This window comes from Haliaeetus leucocephalus, unplaced genomic scaffold (genome assembly GCF_000737465.1).
Source record: "Haliaeetus leucocephalus isolate CR32 unplaced genomic scaffold, Haliaeetus_leucocephalus-4.0 Scaffold151, whole genome shotgun sequence".
Classification (NCBI taxonomy): domain Eukaryota; kingdom Metazoa; phylum Chordata; class Aves; order Accipitriformes; family Accipitridae; genus Haliaeetus; species Haliaeetus leucocephalus.
The window spans coordinates 11,585,380-11,606,698 of NW_010972587.1; positions in this window are offsets into that span (position 1 = coordinate 11,585,380).

Consider the following 21,319-nt stretch of genomic DNA (forward strand, 5'->3'; position numbering starts at 1 on the left):
GAAAAGGTGAAAAAAGTTTTAAAAGGTGTCAAGCACTTTGGAAACTAAGAGAAATCATTTTAGTTTGACTGCACGTTTAAAAAAAACATTGCCACCAACTAGAAATATCAACTATTCTCAAAGCCTTTTGTGCAGCAGAAAAAAAGGATGGGTTAAAAGCCAGGGTGACACCCCTGAACTGGGAGATACTCTGAAAGAGCGCTCTCAGTGCTGCTGGAGAATTGCTGCCTGTTCATGGGAAGTAGATGCCTGTGTAAAAATACAGGGGTTGTAAAGGAGATGGTTTTCAAAGTTCTTAAGCTATTCACTTTTTTCCCCTCTATAGCTAAATTGAAAATGCCTCCTCTTGTTTGGCTTATGAGAAATAAAAGTCTATAGACTTGTATTTGCATTAAGCAAACTATCAGTTTTGCTTTAATTTAATTTCCTTTTTCTAATTATGATACATATCAAGATGACAACAAGCATTCCCCAAAAGAGCAGGGACCAAATCCATTATCCTCTGAGGAAAACTGCTTGACATTTGTGGCATTTAAACGCCATTCTTAATTGTAGTCAAGGGATATGGTGAGCAGTGATGTCTCTCTGTCAAGGAAAGTAATCTGTCACAGAAACATTGGTTGTAAAGGACCGTGCAGGGATGCTCAGTATCTCACACAATGTGTCTTAAATTCCTGACCACCACATTTTGCACCGGTGAAAAATGATGAATTATTTTCCTTTTTTCTTTCCCCTTAATCATTAATAGCACAGAACATGGTCACCTAAGGCTATTCCTCTTTTGCATAGGCTAAGGTCAGTGCTGTTTTTCACTTTTCACAGATCTTCTGGAGGAACCTGTAATGAAATAAGTCAGAATTTAGATGTATATCTGTAGGTTTGGGTGGGACTGCAGTTGCTACAGCCTTACCTCACAACAACAGTGCAATATTTAAAATTATTTCATTTTTTAACAGTTTTCTGAGAAGTCTAATCTTAAGCCATATGAATACAACAGGAGTTTTGTGACTAAGTAGAGGTTTAGAGCAGGGAATTCTGACTTGTGTGCAAAGAGACAGTGAAGGAGGCAGTTCTGTGACTGAGGGCTGAAAGCAATTACACTGGTGGTGTAATTTTGAATATGGTACATGGAAACTTTCAGATCTCTTGGCCAGGAATATGTGGTATGACTGCTGGACCACCTTAGATAAATACCTCTCTTGCTTGACAGACTTAAAAGCTTAATTGATTGCTGTGAACTCTTAAGAAGAAGTAACAGAGATTCATGTAGATGCTTTACCTATTTAATTACATTGAAGTACTGCTGATGCTTGTCTGCTCTTCAGCTCTCTCCTGTTGATGACTGCCTTAAATGCCTTTCCTTGGCATTCCTGAAAAATACACTTGTATTTAGCAACCTCTTCATATCAAAGCTGAATGCATTTGATTCTAAGACAAAAGAATGGCATTAAAATAGTCCATTATTCTGACTAGGTTTTATAACATAAATAATATTTATCACATTAAGCATTGTCAATAGTAATTATTTTGTTTTGGTAATAAAAGCAGTTTCCTGCCTTTTTCTGTGTTAACATTCATTCTTCAGTCTCAGCACTATCAAACCATCAAGTGTATGTGGGATATATCTCTTCTATAACATTTATTTATTTAAGGCAGCATCATAGAATTTCTCTCTCTAATAAACCCGTATGAACCTTATTGCAGAAAAAGAGCTATTTAGATGGATGCTTTTACAGCCATTTCATTGTTCTTTGTGTCTTCTTAGCAGACACATGCTTTTTTTGGTGTTTTGCCAGAATTTAAAAACATCTTGCCAAAGAAAAATGGGTATTTTTCTGTTGTTATATATGTACAGTCTAAGTCGCAGTCTTTGCTGTTGTTTTGGTTGATGTTTCAAGCTGCACTGGGTCAAATCATGATTGTGGTAGTTCTGGTCAGTGCTGGGGTTTTTTCAGTGAGCTTGGTTTGGTAGTTAGAGAAATAGCATTCTTTGTTAAAATTCTAATAAATAATCAGTGTATTCGGTGTCACATCGAGTAATAAAAACTTGAAAGCAGAAACCTCTGTTGAATCCAGGTCCTTAAGTGGAATAAATAGTTCTGGTGACACTGACTTGATTGGATATGACAGTTTGTATTATCAAAGAATATCCCTAATACACACGTTGGTAATGTATATGGCACCACTTGCAAAAATCATTTGCTAGAGCAAGGTGTTATTTTTCACATAATGTGTAACACAGTTTTCTTTTTAAAGTAATGAAAAAGTAAATTAAACTCCATGGAGTGGAATGGAATACAGGCTATAAATTAGCAGGAAAATAATTCTTAATAGCTTTGTCAACTAAAACAGTAGTTCTAGTTCACAAAATCTCTATCGTTCTAATGCTACCCATTAATTTGGCTAACGCTGAAAAGACAAAAAAAGTCGGCATATATCCTCACTAGTTCTTTATTTTTGTCTTTATATTAAAAAAAATAAATCTAAGCATATGTCCCAACTGTTACAAGTAATGGTATTTATGAGGTGAAGACTGCTTGATTCATTTTTAAGCCCCTGAGTATCATTAAGATAGGGATGATGCAGACACTTTCAGTGACCATTACTTGTATTTCTTTTTAAATGTTATTTATTTAATGATGTGATCTTAAAATTTATAGTCAGATAGTTTTAATTTTCTGATGCTTTTTGTTGAAGAGCAAGTTACATGTAAAAATGAATGTCAGATTGTTCCCTTATAAATGTTTGGGGTTTTTTTGTTTGTTTGTTTGTTCTGTTGTTTGGTTTGTTGGGGTTTTTTTTGCAAAAAAACACTTCCCAAAGAAAGCAGAAAAAGTGGTCAGGGATTTTCTTTAGTGGTTTTCATTGGGTCTCGCCACTTGGCTCCAGAGTTTGATTTCAGAAAAAAAATACTACCTGGTTTAGCTACCATGTCTAGAAAAAACTATTGATTTTCCATGAAATTGTAAGGTTTTAGTGCTGGAACTTGACAAAAATAAGGTTTATCTTGGTTTTAGGAGTATTGTGTACTGAGACATTCATTAGAGAGTGAGGATGTGCTTCAGGAGTATTGTATCAAGAAATGATTTAATGTTCTACTTCCAAGTCCTCCTGTTCATAGTTCCTTAAAATTGTAGAATTTATATCCTGTTCTCCTTGTAAAGCAGTAGTGAAAAAATATTGTAAAAAAGAGTTGGAGGAATTACAAAAACCTGTTAAATTATGGGTCTCTTAAGACTGAACTTCAAGTTAATTCTAATTATGAGTCTAAAGACTTTTATGAACTGATTTTAAAAAGTCAAGTTATTAGTATCAAAATTAACTATTGAATTGCAGGTCATGCTAACTGAATTATCTGAGAAGTGTGAAATTTCTTTTCCTTGAAAGAAAAATATATGATGTAGCAACAAAAATGCCTAAAAATTACCATTGTCCCTAAATTATGCATAGTTTCTCTTTATTTCCATGATGCAGTCCTCAGTCTTTTTGCCATAACACCCCAAAATTTACATTCCACAATCATATCCTGCTCTGATGCAATGTTGTCACAGTGGAAAAAGGATGAATAAAACTGATTTTGGAAAAAAGTACCTTGTAACACAAGCAGATAGAAATCCCTACTAAGATGAGGTTTGACCATTTAACTCTGAAATTTGACTGCACAAGAAGTCTTGAAACAAAATGGGCTTTATTTCTATATTTATTTATTTTTTTTAGAAATAGTAATTGTTTAAATGTTACACACAAGGTTAAGATTTCATTTAGGTTTCAAAAAAATAAAGCCAAGTTTGGCCATTAAGACCTCAGCATTTTCTGAAATCTCTGGGGTAATACCTTAGAATTCTTTCCAGAAAATCCTTATTTTCCATGTTAATTGTATCTTAGCCAGTTTCATGAACAAAGGACGAGTTGCATGCTAAGTTTTATCCACTGTTGCAGAGTACACAACATGGAAACTTTTCTAGTTGTTTAGTTTTTTTGTTTTTTGGTTTTTTTAAACAAAAAAGCAAGCATTCCTGTTAAGACTAAAAGCACATTTTGGGAATACCTGATATTTTGGAACAGTTTCAACACTTGCCTCTACTGCAGAACAGTTTGTGAGGCATACTCTCAGAAGTACAGAGAGATGTGGGTATGGAGAATACCTGACACATCTACACAGGAGTCTCAGCTTTATTGTACGTATGCCAGCTTGTTCACAAGTGCAGTACAGATGGACCCCAGTGTACACTGGCCAGACCTCTAACCATCTGCCCTCAAAGTGATATCCCCAGAGCTGTGTCCAACAGGAAATTTGCAGGAGTAAAAGTGGGTAATGTACTTCTTAGGCTCTTTTCAAAAGCAGTTAGGATTTTGGAACAGCCTAACTTCAACAGCAAAGAACAATGAGGTCAATATGGAGGTGTGGAGCTGTGTTTGAGAGTGTACCAGGTTTTGGTCTGCATCTAGCTAGCTCAAGGACATTATAGATATTGCCTTAATTTCTGGTAGTTCAGCACATCTTTCAGTTTTAGCTTGAAGGCAAATGCTGTTTTCAGAACTTTTTTAGAGGTAGGAATACAGATAAACTTGCTGTATATAGATTTGTGTTTACTTCACAAAAAAATCTCAGTCTGCAGAAAATGCTATACATCTACATAGTAAATACTCTTAACTTGAGACAAATATTTTGATTTTTATTTTAAATGCACATTTGAATCACGGCCTGCTGCCTTAACATATTAAGAACAAAATTTTTGTGGCATAGCACTCCACTAACCTTTCTCTGAAAAATAATGTGCTCATTTTCACATTCTCCACAAAAATCTGTCAAAATAGAAATTTCAGCAGTGTTCCAGAAAGCCATCTTTCATCCTAGAACAAGCACATACGAACACCTGCTATTCCATGTTGGAAAAGTCTCAGAGGCAAGAAAAGAGGCTCTCATGTGAATCCAAGGATTACTCAGCAATGCCTGCTGCTGTCTTGAGCAAACACATTAGTCTGTTGCTTAAAACAGATGCAGGTCACGTTCTCTGGGCCAACAAGCGCAGACAAGACTGTTGAATTACCATCTGTGCTTAATCTGTCACTAAAGAGCAAACAAGGGTGTTCCAGCCTTTCAAAGGAAATGCTGACTGGTAGGAACATGTGCTGCATTAGAAGGCCCTCCAGTCACAGGGCTTTCTTCAGTTGTGCCTTCTGTTTGATTGCTTTCTTAATTCCTTCTCCAAGGCATTTAACTTTATTCTGACATGTTACAAGGCTGCTCAGCTTATTTGGTATCTTCCTTTCTCTTTTTATTATTGTTTTTTAAAGACTTTTAATATTATTATTATTGTTACTCTTGAGGTAAGACGGGATCCATCATGTAATCCTAATTTTAAAAAGAACTTCTTGGTCAAATGATAATCCAAACAGGAATCTGCCCCAGTAAACCCTCATTCTGAGCACTGAATGAATGAATTTTAACTGTGAAATATTTTCAAGTAATGAAGAGATTTATAGTCAATTAATATAAAAATTGGATGCTTATTTGGCCAAGATAGCTATCTTAATCAGTATAGGCATTTATTTAAAAGATTAAATGCTAAATAAGAAAAAAACATATTCCCCTTGAAGATTTTTTTCAGTATATTACAGCAGTTATGTAATTTCTGGACATGTCTGTTCTAATTAACCATCTTCTCGTTAAAGAAATCCTTTTTTTTAAAACATGATCTAACAAAGTATGTGCTTAGGGATGTAAAAATGCACAAGTACTTCCAAGCTACTTTATTTTAGTATATTATCTGAGGGTTTTTTTAGAGACAGTTCACACCGGAGCATGGTTTCAGGAGAAATGTTCTGCCAAAACCATTAGTTTGCCTGTGGGTTTTTTAGTCCTCTTTTCTACACTAGAGATACTGTGGATTAAAAGTAGACTTTACCCTGCCAAAATCCATCTCTTCTCTGAATCTCTCCTACGTATATACTAATTCATGCAGCTCCCTCTATCTTATTGCCCATCACCAAAGAAAGGATGTAATTTCACAAACCATGTATTATGACTCAGCTACTGTAGCAACTAGAAAAACATATTAAATTACTTTCTCTCTAGAGGCAAGACATCTCTGATAATTAGGCAAGGCGGCAGAGAAAGTTGGTGAAAACAAGTTTGAGATAAATCTCCCTGGATTTTAAATAACATGGGTGAGATGTGTATCTTTTATGAAGTGATAGAGTTCCACTGATTTAAATGACATCCTTATTAATACAGCCTGAGAATTAAGCTTGATGTGTTTTCGGTTATTGTAATTTATCTAACAAAATACTAAGCTACCTGCTATCATGGGCTGGGCGGTGGGGGCAGGGAGAGAGAATAAAATTATATAAATAGTCAGGGAGTTCAGTTCTCCAGGCAGTTAGAGGGCCTCCCAGTGGAGTCACTGAAATAGGAGGAGAATAATTTTGTTGCACCTTCCATTCAGCTGAAAATCTACAGCAAACTGGACAATTTGCTAGCCTTTAAAAAGTCTGCATGAGCTTGATTACCTACAAAAGAAGCAAAATTATGATGAGAAAGACTTCTAAGGCGAACAGATAGGGTTTTTTTTTACTCTGCCAGTGCATGAATAACCTTGCAAGTTTTCTGGCCAGGCACCCCATTTTTCTGAAACTTAGTTATATTTCAATATGCCTCTGTCTCCTCAGAGAATTGATTATAAGTAGGTTTTCTTCTACATTTTCGAGCAGAGACATCCCTAGTCTGTATTTTGCTGAGCCTAAAAGGGAGAAGATTCAGCCCTAGAATGGTAACATTTTTTTTTTTGTGGGTGCAGGTTTGCCAAATTCAGTGGCATATTGTATCAACTATAGGTGCCTCTATAAACAAATCTCTATGGTTTTTTTCAGCCTATGGACATCAAATCATCACTGTACTTCATATATAGGATGGGTTTTAGCTCTCAAGCTCTATTCTATAGAGGCAATGACATTAAAAAAATCAGTGTGTGGATTTTTTTTTTCAAGTTTCTAAAACATTTCTAAAGTAGTTTTTGTGCACTTTTTATGGCATATCCAGAAAACATGACAGTGGAATATAATGGTCATTTTGAGCAGTCTTTTGGGGTGTATGATCCAGGTCTTATCACATATAGATAATTCAGTTTCCCCAAACTCATGCTAACAGAAATGAAAAATTATTTGGAAACAAAACCAAAATCTGTTCCATTTTGCTTTTAGCAGAATGTTCCCTCTGTCACCATTGCTATTTTTTAAACAATGACAATTTGTCAGTGTGACCCTGAACTGTGTTTCATTTTTGACAAACTTGTGTTTTCAAGTAGGAAAATGCTCTGTTGGACCCTCTGACCCTCTAGTAGCTCTGCATACTAGAGCTGAGCAGATGGAAAGCTACTTCTACTACTCCCACCAGCAGCGAGATTCAGGGGGTTGATGCTTTTCACTTCCCAGGAATTTTTACTGGCTTAAAATTTTTCTCCTCCCACTCCCAACCCTCAATCCTCTTTGGGGCTGAAACCAGCTTTTTCTCCTGTTTTTCAGTTCTTGCTTCTTAGTAACAGTTAAAAATACTCCCCACCCCAAATAAGAGCTGCGATGACCCCAGGGTACATAGACACTTGTATTTCTTTTGCAGTGTGTATCCAGAGCTTTCTAAACATTTTATGAATGGATTAAAAATGGATATCTAGTAATATCAAGTAAAAGATCACTATTTTACCTGTAGAAGAATCAAGAGTTCAAAGTAGTTTGGCAACTCACTTGCCATCGTTCAGCATGCCAGGACTGGAGTAGAGATGAAAACTCAGGTTTTGTATGGCTGTGGGCACATTATTCATGCTTACCTGAACTATTTTGTCTCTTAAGTATCAAACTATTAAGGCTATTAAACCATTTAGGACTTGTCTCAAGAGGACTGTCCCTTTGATGCCCAAATACTGTAGTGCCTCAGTGCTTAGGTGTTATTTGTTAGGAAAACTGAAACGCTATCTTGAAGTTCTAATCCGCCAATTGGTGCAAAAAGCTTTGCTGAACAGAGAAAGGATTCAGTGCAAGGAATGAAAGCATGGATCTGACAAAAAGCTACGATCACAACTAAAACCTTTTTCTGCAGAAGGCCTGCCACTTTCCTTCTGAAAAATACCTGTTAAACTAATAACGCTGAAATGCCTCCACTCACCTATTTTGCAGCTGAATGCACTGGAATTATGTCGCTGCTGGAAAAGACCCGCAGCTGAGCTGTAAGGATGCGGCAAGGAGAGGCAGCGTTGCCGGAGCTGGGAGAAGGAGCAGGGACAAGGAGCAGGCACAATCTTCCTCCCAGCGCTGCCTCTGCCTCCCTCCAGCTGCCTTCCCGAAGTAGATAATTTAAGCCACAGTTATGAAGGAACGGTACAGTACTGGGATCTCAAACTTGTCATAGCTAAGTATCACAACCTGGCCAGTCCTCTGACTGAAAACATCGTAACTCATGGGTCTGTATGGCTTGTTCTTAGCCTGATGACCCAAATTTTCCATGGGCATCTTAAGTAGTGGATACATAAATACTGCATGCTGCTACTATCTCTGTAATACATGCATTAGTCTGCCAAACTGTTGCACCAATTTGAACTCCATAATGCCTCAGAAATCACCTGTTGCTCTCAGGGCTAAAACTAGCCATGCTGTGGAGGAGACATGGAGCTGAGCTCAGTGTGACCTAGAGAATGTATCTTGGACTTGCAGGGCTGAGGCTCATTTTTCTTTTCTTTTGTGCCTGGATCATGTTCTTAAAGCCCTGTAGCAGACAACTGACATTGTAGATGTCTAAAGTTAGGTGGGATGATTTCCATCTCAGGTTTAGGTATGAAAACTTTGGCACAGACCGAAGTTGTTTATTCCATCTGGTATACTGTTGTGTTCTTCAGAATATGTTTTTATTCAGGTGTATTTTTAGGGGGGGGCAATAACTTCACGTGCAGTTTTTGCTGGTAGCTTACTAGTTTGTAATTTTAAGCGCTGCATATTATCAATGGTGACTCTCACTATAATACCCCATCTTCAGGTGTTTGTAACTGATTGAGCACGGGACTGAAATTTTCCACGTTGGATATCTTCTTCAGGTTTAACTTTTGGGAAACTTTTAGTCAAATTTGTTTTAGCTGTTTCTGAGAGCAAGACTGTGAAAAAGGGTCATGTCCCTGTTAAAAATCCTTGTGGTCCTTCTTTTTCAACCTCCTGTACTTGAGAGCAGGAACTCAATGTTGAACTGAAAAATGGCTTTTGGTTTAGGGCATACCTCTTCTGTTGTGAATGAAAAAAATCACTCATTTTTCTTCCATTTATGAGTCTTTAAAGAAAGTGCACTTTTGCTATGACTATAGGAGACTTGTCAAGGTTTTGCAGTTTGTCTGAGGATTCCACCTGCTCTGAGCACACATGTGCTATCCACATGGGCACACATACCAGCCCGTATTCCAGCGCGGGGTTGGAATGGGTTCAAAAGGATTTGGGCAGCTCTGATTTACTGCAGGCTGAGTTGTGGCTGGGTTCTAAACTCAGAGTAGAAAGCTTGCTATTGTTCTATGTGACCTCATGCTTCTACCAAGGAGAAAATATTTAATTTAAAATATTTAATTTCATTTAATTTAATTAATTTCTCTTTAAAAAGGAGAGAAAAGATGGATCAAACAAGGAAAGGAAGAATATACAGATTGGAAAAAAGACTCTGAAGTTGCATTTATATTAATAGATATAGTGGGCCCCTCTGGCCTTGAGGCCAACTGACACAGAACAGCTTATTTCTAAATAGCTCAGATCCCTTCCCACCCAAAATAGGATGGCCACATCCAGACTGCTGGCTTTGAGTGGTCTCCAGCCCATGCTAACTCCAGGTATTGCCTGGAAGGTCTGACCAAAATGGTGTCAGGCTTCATGTTAATGGTATGGAGAGCTGCACAACAGTACCTTGAGCATTTTAGTTTTCTAGTGTGGATGAAGGCTTATGGTGGGAGTGAGGTGGAAACAGGGAAAATGTTCAGCTGTTCAATCCGGGAATATTAGAAGAGAAGACTGAGGAAGGTGCCTAAATAGGAACTGGGAAACTGGGAGAGAGCTGGCTTTATATAAAGTGCTTACCATTGTTGAAGAGCTCCTGGGTGGGGAAAGTGGGGATCAGAAAGTAATTTAACTGCAGTCTTTGTAAACAACTATATCATTTTCAAATACTGTATACTTATGTCCTAAACATCTGTCAAAGCGAGGTGTGCAAATCTCTGTTCTGGTGTAGCAATAACAGCAGTCAGCACAAATGATAATCAGTCTAGTGCTTTGCAGTCCCAGATTAGATTTAATGGATTTTGAAGGATATTATATTTTTGTATTTTTGTAATGATATCAATACATAATAGTACATAAATCATGTGGATGTCTCATTTGCAAAAAAAAATAATAAATTACATTGTTTGGATTTCTTTTAAGCATATCCTTAACCTTGCAATTTCTTAAATTTATGTGGGTTAATTTGGAGACAATTACAAGGACTGCTTAATGTTTACATTTTAGATGTATGTTCTAAGCCACACCTCCCATTTAATCTATAATTCCTGCAGGAATTTCTTTGCTTTTCAAAAGTTCATTCTTGATCACTAGGAAGGTAAATGCAAAGGAACATTATTATGCAATCATTAATTGTGTGGAGCTGTGTTTTCAGTAGAATTGCAGGTATATTAGAGTAGTGATTAACAACTACTTTATGTTGCTAAAGGAGAAAAATACAGCCAAGGTGAAGTAGTTACAGAATCACATAATGGCTGAGGTTGGGAGGTCCCTTTGGAGATTGCTGAGTCAAACCCGCCTGCTCAGAACAAGGTCTGCTAGAACAGGTTGCCCAGGACCGTGCCCAGTCAGGTATTGAAGATCCAGAGATGGAGACTCCACAGTTTAACTGTTTGCTAACAGTTAACTGTTTGCTAAACTGTGATCATTTAATACTCCTGGTCTGTGTAAGTAGAAAAACAATTTAAAAAACCCCAAACGTACAACCCCCCCCCCAGTATAAAACATGGAAGTCTGAACTTCCTGTTAATATTCAAAATGAAGTCAGTGAAGATATAATAAGTAATAAAATCAGCATTGTGCTACGTCACTACTCATTTTAGCAGAAACCTGTGGTTAATATGCTTACCCCAAGCTTCATATCAGCTATACCTTCTTACCAAAATCTATAGATTTCTGTTGTCAAAATGAACAGTTTTCTTCTGCCATTTTTTATAAACCAAATATTTTTCAGCACATTGGAACTGAAATTTGTATCAAAATAAATACCCCAATAATATATAGATTGGGTTAATAGAATACTCAGTTTGACCAAAATATCAATTTTTGAGTGATCGCTAATATCATGTCACTTGTAATTTTGCCACGGTATTTCTCCAGACAGATTCACTCTCAGATAAAACTGAAAGTTAATTAAGTGGGAGAAAGAAGAAGAAGATTTTCCTCTTATAATCTCAGGCAGTCTTAGAAATCATCTTGATAAGGAAAGTTACTTAAAAATAATCAGACAAATCTCTCCTTATCCATAAAGGAAAAGAAAGATTTTTATCTTAATCTTGCAATTTAAAAACAAATAAGATTTGAATAGAAACATTCTGAATAAAAATGTGAAATACTTGAGAACTACATTTGAAATGCTTTTGGGGAAGCTTTCTTTTCTGGTCTTGTGACACTGCAGTTCTTGTTAACCTTCCAACCAAACAGCATAGAATAATTTCAGTTGAAAGGGACCTACAACAATCACCTAGTCCAACTGTCTGACCAATTCAGGGCTGACCAAAAGTTAAAGCGTGTTCTTAAGGGCATTGTCCAAATGTCACTTAAACACTGACAAGCTTGGGGCATGGACCACCTCTCTAGGAAGCCTGTTCCAGTGTTTGACCACCCTCTCTGTAAATAAATGCTTCCTAATGTCTAGTCTACACCTCCCCTGGTGCAGGTTTGAACCATTCCCATGTGTCCCATCCCTGGACCCCAGAGAGAAGAGCTCAGCACCTCCCTCCCCACGTCCCCTCCTCGGGAAGCTGCAGAGAGCAATGAGGTCGCCCCTCAGCCTCCTTTTCTCCAAACTAGACAAACCCAAAGTCCTCAGCTGCTCCTCACAGGACGTGGCTTCCAGCCCTGCCACCAGCTTCATTGCCTTCCTCTGGACGCATTCAAGGACCTGAACATCCTTCTTAAATCATGGGACCCAGAACTGCACACAGTACTCAAGGTGAGACCGCACCAACGCTGAATACAGCGGGGTAATCACCTCTTTTGACCAGCTGGTCATGCTGTGTTTGATGCATGCCAGGATGGGTTTGACTACTGCTTTTCTCTTATGATAGCTAGTAGACATATATGGTTCTTTCACCTTGAGATAGAAATACTAGCATATGAGTGATAGTTCCCATGGCTATAGTTTCACTCACCTTAAAAAATGAAGCTAGGGCATATCACCAAGCCTCTTTCTCTTCTTGACTTTTGGTAAAAGGAAAATGATATGAGCATTCATGACAGGTCAAGGTGCATGGTCTGTGACTGGGCTGCTGTGCCCCAAATGGGATTTTTTGCTCTTTTTCTCCTATTTTTGAGCTGCATTTATTTTGCTTACATGTATATATGCAAATACACACTTTAGCCATGGTTAAGCAGGTTGTAGTGTCTGTTTATATGAGAAGTATATTTATCTAACAAGTGTGCTTTCTTTTTTCTAATGTCCAAAAAAAGCCTGCATTCTAGTGTGTGTTGAAATATATGTTGGGGTTTTTTGGTTTAAATCATCTTGTAAGGCCTTTTGTTTTCAGTATAACATGGTAAAGTACATAAAAGCCTTCCTGAATGGGACATATATAACCTAAGGGGAACACAGGTTCTCTAAACGATAGATCTCTGCAGTAGCATTTTTGACCACTTCGGCATATGCAATGCTAACCTTTTTGTTTTTCTGGTTCTTATTCTGCCAGCCCTATCTCAGTGTATGTGAATCACTAGGCAGTAGGCAGAAGGGTTATAAGTGCAGATATATATTTATTTAGGGAGCTGAATGTCAAGAGCTTGCCTGCTCTTAATAGCTGATGATTGTACAAGTCAGATGCTTTCCTTGTGCTGTCACTCCGTTTTAGGTTTCACAGGAGATATCATCTTGGCATTTCTAGCCTTGGTGGGCAGGCTGTGTGCTCTCCTCCTCTTCTTCTGTCAATATGCCTTCATCCTCCTGGGCTGTGGAAGGGAGAGGGACAGTGAGAAGGAAGTCCTCACCCACAGCGCTGTAGTTACCGCTTTCTCCAGACTTTGCCGCTGCCTCTTCCTCTTCGTTTCTCCATGTGTATGTATGCTGGTCCATGATGTACTGGCTGGTGTTGTGGGGCGCACACATCCCTGGCAGGCAGTACCCCGCCATGTTCATGGGGCGGAGGCATGTGCTTGCCTCTCGTAGCATTGCCACCGGCATGTGCGAGGTTTTGACCCGGCAGTGCTTCCTCACGTTCCAGAACAGCATCTTATGTTGTCCACCTGCCTGGTCTCGGCGGAGGGGCTTAGTGCGTTGTTGTTGACTCCGCCGGTTGTGACACCACCAGCGTGCCTCCCCAGGCTGCCCACATTGTGGAGATCCACAGGGATCCTGCTCCCTGAGGTCTTTCTTTCTCTCCTGTTGCCCTCGCTTGTCGTCTCTTTTAAAATACCGTTGTCTCCTGTGCTGCTGTTGCCGCTGTTGCTGCTGGTGTGTTCTGCCCCTGCCACCCGAGGTGTGCCACCAGAGCACGAGGGGCACGTAGTCCACCTCCACCTCCTCCTCCTGCCCTTGCCGTGCCTCCTCCTGGTGCCCAGCATTGACCATGGCTGGTGGCGTGGCATGGCTGCGTGGGCCGTGCCGGGGCTGATGTCCTCTCCTGGCGGGGTCTGGCTCTGCAGCGAGGGCAGCAACCCTGTCCCCATGGGGGACGTTTAGCCGGGAGGCCTGGGAGGGAACCTTGTAAGTTGCCTGCCCCATGCTGACACCCTGCCGTCCCGCGGAGGGTCTTAGCCTGGCCTGACCCGGGGGCAGAGTGACAGACTGCCTTGCCACCCTGGCTGGTGGAACCAGCGGGGCGCTTTGGTGCCCTGGGGGGTGATAGCTGTGACAACCAGCCTTTGTGACCTCAGCCTCCATCAGCAAGGGCAACAGGGCACATCTCTGCCTTCCTCCCGCAGAAGCCCAGGCCCCAGACCAGGTCTAGCTTTAATGTTAGTCAGTACTAATTTTTGCTTGCCTCGAAGCACCTCGTAAAAGTGAGTGAATGTTATTCTGGCCATGTGACAGAGGAAGATGTGGAGGAACTAAGTAACTTTCACAAGCTCGCACAGTAAGTCAGCACTGCCAAAAAGCCCTTCTCGTTCTCCTGACTCAAAATCCTGCATCCAGTCCTTTACATCACCTGTTGAAATCAATTCCTGTCCTTTTATTGTGGAAAGTAGCAAGATGGATAGCAGGCCTAGCTCAAGATTTATTTTCTATACATACTGTATTTATACCACACCAAGTGCTATTCGTAATATCCCTTTTTTTTGCTTCCTGTGGTATAGAATAAATAAATAAATAAATTCATCTGCTATGGTGAGAGAACAAGCTTTATAAAAGACAGCTAGGTTGAAGATGGGTGTTACACAATACACTTATTTATGGAAAAACAGGTGGTGTGTCCTCATTCTCACCACACAGAGATAAGCGTGGGGTTTTCTGTGGGTGTGTTTGTCTCTGTGGAAGTGCACAAGGCTTGTGTAGCTAGGAAGACGTGGGGATTTACTGTTTTAGCCCCCTTCTCCATCTACTGATACTGTCAGATCAGGCTTATGGTTTCATAGTAAGTGATGCAAATCCACATTTAGACCAGAATCTGTGTCCATCTCTGGCTGAGAAATGTCATTGAGGACTCTGAATTTTTGTACTTAATGATTAGAGCATCTGTATAGTAGTATGCCCTGAGACATAAATTGTTCTGATGGCATTTCTAGTCTATTTATTTAAATAAAAAATAAGAAAAATAGTAGAAAATTTTTAAAAATATAAAAAATTTCTTTGCAATATTGCATACAAAAAGGAATTTTTTTCCCTTTTTATTTTCTAGGCTGATTTAAAAGAAAACCAACAAACAAATCCACACAATGTTCCTTTGTTTTTCTCTTGAAAGAGTTTCCAATTCTTTCAGCTTTCATTAAAGATGAAAGGCGAAAAATGTGCATAGGATTAAGCTTACCAAACATAAACAAAGACAAGTCACATCTACCCTCAATGTGAGGCTTTGGTAGGATAGCAAGTGTTACTATTTATCAACACACGATGGCAGTAGTAGTCCATGAAATGATTAGCTGATGCCCGTTAGTAAAACAAAACCTCTCTTACACCTTTTTTTCTAGAGATAACTACAGTTTTTGCTTGAATCTTGACAGTTACCAAGCTCAGCTCCACAGAGGAATGAAAAAAAAAAAAGAAAAAACAGGAAAGTTCATAGTCTTTCCTTAATCAAGGTGGCCCTAACTGTTATTCCAGATATAGTTTGTGATCTCACATTTGAGAGCACTGGTTTTGTTTTTTAAATTAATTTATTTTTTATTCAGTTCTTTATTCTTAACAGACTTTCCAGGTTCTTGCCCCAATATTGAGTATTTGGCAAAGAAAGAGAACTGTCTGCAAATCTAACACCTTTCATTTGTAACTCAGGTACTTTGCATACAAAGGGTATATATGCTTTTCAGTCTGGGGGGCAGAGAATTTAAATTAAAGCAGTACACCTGTCTTCCTGTGTTGAAAATGTACCCCTTTGTATCCCATGAATTAATTTTGAAGCAATTATTTGATGTTAGGGCGGTGTAGGTCTGGGTTTGCTCCTAAAAATTGTGCCTGATTCAGTTGCTGAGAGAAGTGTTTGCATTTTCAACTTCAGAGAAATAAGATTCTCTCCCTTTATTGTGTTATTCTGGCTTCCTTACTTTTTCAAACCCATCCACCTGGGCACACACCCTTTTACTTACTATAAGTTTTCTATTTTATTGCCTGAAATTTGGGTTAGCCTTCCTTTTTAATAAATGAAAACCCCAGATCTCATACATTGCTCTTGAAATAATTACAGAAACTCATGCAAACATAATTTTTAAATGTAACCAAATAACAGTGAGGATACTGTTCTTGCAGATGTCAGTAATATGAATGGTGAAAGGTGGTAGACTCAGTGGCTGAGAACAGAAGAGATTATCATTTTTGCATTAACATCCACTCACAATATAAAGGGATCACAGCTGATATTCTATATATATAATGAATAAAATTGAGAATGTAGTGAGTATGATTGGCCTTGTGAACTTGCACCAGAATGTTGTCCTTATTAATGGGTTGGTTGGTTTGTTTGTTTTCCCTAGGATAGAGAGATTTATAGTATGGGCACAGGACTGGGCACAGTCTCTAATGCTGTAACTCTTACACAGTTTTTTCAAGGTTCTTAGCTGTTCTGGTTTTAGCTATCTTTTAGCTAAAATCAATCAGGTCCATGCACATTCACTTTGTGAAAGTAGTGTGAAGATAATTTGAGTAGAAAATTTCTAAAGGCTTTTCTCTCACAAAAGTCAGTGGAAAATGACAGCTACACTAGTGCTCATGGTCTTGATAATAGTCCCTAGGAGTCTGCAGTTATTGGAAACAGAAGCCAGTAAGAATAGAATTGTATAGTTTCTGCATCTCCAGCACTCTTTCTATCTCTGGTGGATGTCAGGCATGACATTTCTGACCAAAGGACACACTGTAGGAGTTTTTGTCTGCTTCTCTTCTGGTGCAGTTTTGGTACAACTTCTTCTTTTGGTAAAATTTCACATTGACTTTTTGCCTGTATCACACCTTCACAGCTGCAAAAGTCAGAACATTTCTTTTCCCTAACACAGGCATACACTTGACATGTACTTGAATGGGAAGCTGCAAGACTGTTTGACAAGCATAGGCTTAGACTTTTATGTTTGGCAGTGCTGTTGCAGGATACTGAACTGCAGAGGAAGAGAAACTAAGGCTCAGACAGAGAAAAGGAGCAGAGCAGGTGGCACATGCACTTAGCATGCTGAGCACCTCTCCCAAACCTCTGAACAATGGAATTTAGTAGCGACCTTCAGGAGGTCTCTTCACGTGAAGCAGGTCTGCACCTGAGCATCACAACTGAGTTCCATGAGACTCGGTCTAATTTGTAATGTGGAACAACAACTGAAGTTCAGAGAAACCACACGAAAAAGAAAAATATATACACAGACACTGAACTCCCTGGCTAGATTTCCACAACTGGATAAGGTCTGCATTAGATTAGAACAGCTGACCACTATACAAGGGATATAGAGCTCTGGTCTGTGGTTTTAGAGGTTCCTTCCAAGGCAGAGTTTAGAGAGTTTATATTCCATTCAGTATTTCTTGACTTCTGGAGTACAATAGTTGATTTTTATCTGCTGCAGAAATTTCTGCTTTTTTTTGTAACATACCCTTTCCTCACTGTCCTTGATCTGAGAGTAACTTGTAAAACAGTCTTCAAGTTGCACGTACGCACCATAGAATATGCTTGGGGGCCAGATATCTGAACACCCACATTCCTTTGTATAATTGTGGTGCACCATACTCATCATTATTAGCAAGCGTTGCCCTCTTCGACTGATATGAATCTTCCCTGAAAGAGATGTGGTACGGGCAGCAATCCATCACCATGGCATGGTGCTTGACCTTTGCACAAGAGCTCGGGCTGCTTCAAGCTACTGCAGCAACTGTGAAAAGGGCTTTAGTGGTCTCCCTCACTCTACTTCCCCCTCAACCCGTGAATTTTTATCTTTCCCAGAGCACATGTGCTCCACTGACAACATGAAGAGCTGATGATGGCATGAGGAGTGAGGTGTAAATGGAAAGAAAAGGCTAGAATCTCTTAAATATAAAAATAAATGCAGCTGGAGTCAGACTTCTGGGATTTTGCTGCTCTCCTCTACCTTTCGGCAAGACAGGAGAGAACAATAATCATCTCTCTCTGCTCTTGACTTTGCTTTCTTCCTCTCTTGCTTCATCATGTCACTCCACATCCTGTCCCTGCCCCACCTCACCTCCTTCATCCCAGCTCCATCCCCTACTCAGTTCCCAGAATTTCTTTGGCAGCACAGTTTCCTCTATTGCATTGTATTCTGTGACCCTTTGAAAGCTATTTATCCATTTACTTGCCCTTGGTAGGCAAGTCAGTCATTCAAACCTAGGAATTCTTTTGCTTACACCTCCATTTGCTGGAGGGGAGAGAGCTTCACAATCAGGGTGTGAAGTAACCGGTGGAGATTGACATCCATCCATACATTTTATAGGTAATGAAACACAGCTGGGTATGAAAATGTCCCTGTTCCATAGGAATCTAATATTCATGTTAATCAGATTACCATAAAACATTGCAATAGAGTGGGTTTTTTGGTTTGGGGGTTTTTAAAAATATTTTCTCAGGATCAGTTGTTTTCTTTCTATTTCCTTAATTTATGTGTCACTGTTGAATTAACTGCATGGTTACAGCCAGTTCTGGGGACTTCTGCTTACCTGCTAGGCACTGGGAAAACACTTTACTCGAACTGGAGTAAGGCAGTGTTCGCACCTATGTTAGCCATGTGAACTTGACTAGCTAGTTCCCTTTGGGTGTCTTTGGAGATAAATTTACACTGTAATATTAGGACTCTTTTAGGAATAAGTTTGTCTGCATGGTACTGGCCACATCTGTGAGAGCTCCGAAAGATGTGATAATCTTGCAGGCTAAATGGCTGTAGATTAGGCAATGTTCAATTTGTCTGTATATTGGGGACATAAGTGCATAGACATTTAAACCCAACACGGAATCATGGCTGTTTTTCAAAGCGTGCCCCAAAGCCTGCCTAAAGCTTGTTGTCGTGGTTTAAGCCCAGCTGGCAATAAAGCACCACAAAGCTGCTCGCTTATTCCTCTCCCCCTCCAGCCATGGTGGGATGAGGAGGAAAAATAAAGAAATGCTGGCGGGTAGAGACAAGGACAAGGAGGGATCACTCACCAATTATGGTCACGGGCTAAAGACAGACTCAGCTTGGGGAAGAAACAAAATCAATATAATTTACTACCCATCAAATCAAAACAGGATAATGAGAAGTAAAACCAAACCTTAGAACACCTTCCCCCCCACCGCTCCCTTCTTCCCAGGCTGGACTTTGCTTACAATTTTCTCTACCTCCTCCCCACCAGAGACACAGGGGGATGGGGAATGGGGATTGGGGTCAGCTCGCCACACGTTGTCTCTGCTTCTCCTTCCTCCTCAGGGGGAGGACTCCGCACTCATCCCCTGCTCCACCGTGGGGTCCCTCCCATGGGAGACAGTCCTCCACAAACTTCTGTGGCCTGGGTCCTTCCCACGGGTTGCAGTCCTTCAGGAACTGCTCCAGCATGGGTCCCTTCCATGGGCTGCAGTCCTTTGGGCACAGACTGTTCCAGCGTGGGCTTCCCCACGGAGTCCCGGCCATCTTGGGGGGCATCCCCCTGCTCCGGTGTGGGGTCATCCCCGGGCTGCAGGTGGGCATCTGCTTCCCCGCTCACCTCCATGGGCTGGGGGGGACAGCCTGCCACCTCACCGAGGGTTGCGGGGGCATCCCCTCCTCTGGCACACCTCCTCCCCTCCTTCTTCACTGACCTCGGTATCTGCACAGGGCTTTCTCTCACATTCCAATCCCCCTACTCACTGCCAGTTCCACTTCTTAAATACGTTCTCCCAGAGAACGTCACTGATGGGCTCAGCCTTGGCCAGAGGCAGGTCCGACTTGGAGGCGGGGAGCTTCTAGCAGCTTCTCACAGGAGCCACCCCTGCAGCTCCACCACCAAAACCCTGCCACACAAACCCAAAACAGTGTGTCTGGACATAGGCACGTGCCGAAGCAATGCAGATGCGCAGAAAGTGGTGGTCGGTGCAAGCTCTAGCTGGTATTTAGAATGCAATGACTATGTACCCTAAGAGATCATAACCTTCTAGAGGCAGTATCCACTATCAGTGCAACACATTGACAGAGACTTCAAAGAAAAGAACGGCCCAACAGAACAAATATTTTTCCTCCTCAATACTTGTTTTCATTTGATTGACAGAACAATATAAAGCTGGTTATTTACATACAGATTGAGGGAACAGGGAAACTGAGTCCCAAAGGTAAGACAAAATGGCTACAGGATAAAGCACTGTAGATTCTGTGTATTTAAGGATGTATTGCACATCGTCCCTTTGACCACCAAACACAGTCCCATAGGTTCACATTTTAGGCCTGAAATGATGTTTGTAGTTCAGAAGGTTTTTTTTTTAAATTGTTGACTTTTCAGTTACTATTAGAGAGAACTGGAGGGATGGAAGAAAAATACTGTCTCAGCTCTAAGAGCAACTCATGTCTTTGGAGGGAAATGCTAAAATGAAGATAGCTGTTGTTCTACAGTTTGTTCTGTATAAGTGTCTGAAAACAAAAATTATTTTAAACAGAAGTGAAAGGTCCAGCTGTTATGTTTGGTTTGGGGATTTTTTTTGCCTATCTGGATTTCAAGTAAGACTGCCAAATTGGTAAAAGTATGGTCAAAAAAGCACAGTCATTGTAGCCTGCTGTATTTCTTCAACTCTGATTTTAGCCTGTCACAGGTTGTTTCATGTAAACCTGCTGTTCATGTTCCCTGTGTGTTCTCTTCTGGAAAGTGGTGGTGAGGGTGAAGAACGTGGTGTCTGTGAACAGTTTCCATTGCCTAGCCTGACAGAAATTTAGCAAGTCAGCTGCATTTACATCTTAAATGAGCATGTATGTTCAGTTGGGTGAAAGGGAACTCTGATATTAAACAAATATCAACTTGGGTAAGTAGAAGGATTTGTTAAGTTTTATGGGGATTTTTTTGGCTGAAGTCTTTCATCAAACTTTTATGACTGAAGATGTGCAGGTGTTATTTACAGCTTGTCACCGTAGAACAGAATGAGCAAGTATCTATTTTGTACTAGTGAATCTTTCCTGGGGGCTTTCTCCCTAGTAAAATGTATTAAAGCTCCTCCACAAAAGGAGGAGAATTGTTCAAACTATCCAAAGGGAGGGAATTTCCTAATCTTTAACTGGTAAGGCTCTTAAATAGTAAAGCAGAAAAGCTGAGTGAAATTGTTTCAAATAACTTGAAACTGAGCCATGGTTCCGCAATGGTATTTGTGACTTGGGTCCATGAATTCTGGCCCTTAGTATATTGAACTGAAATATTTTGTGTGGCTGTGTAATTATGTCAAAGGGAGTTTTTTTCCAATTCCTATGCAGAATAAAGTTCAGT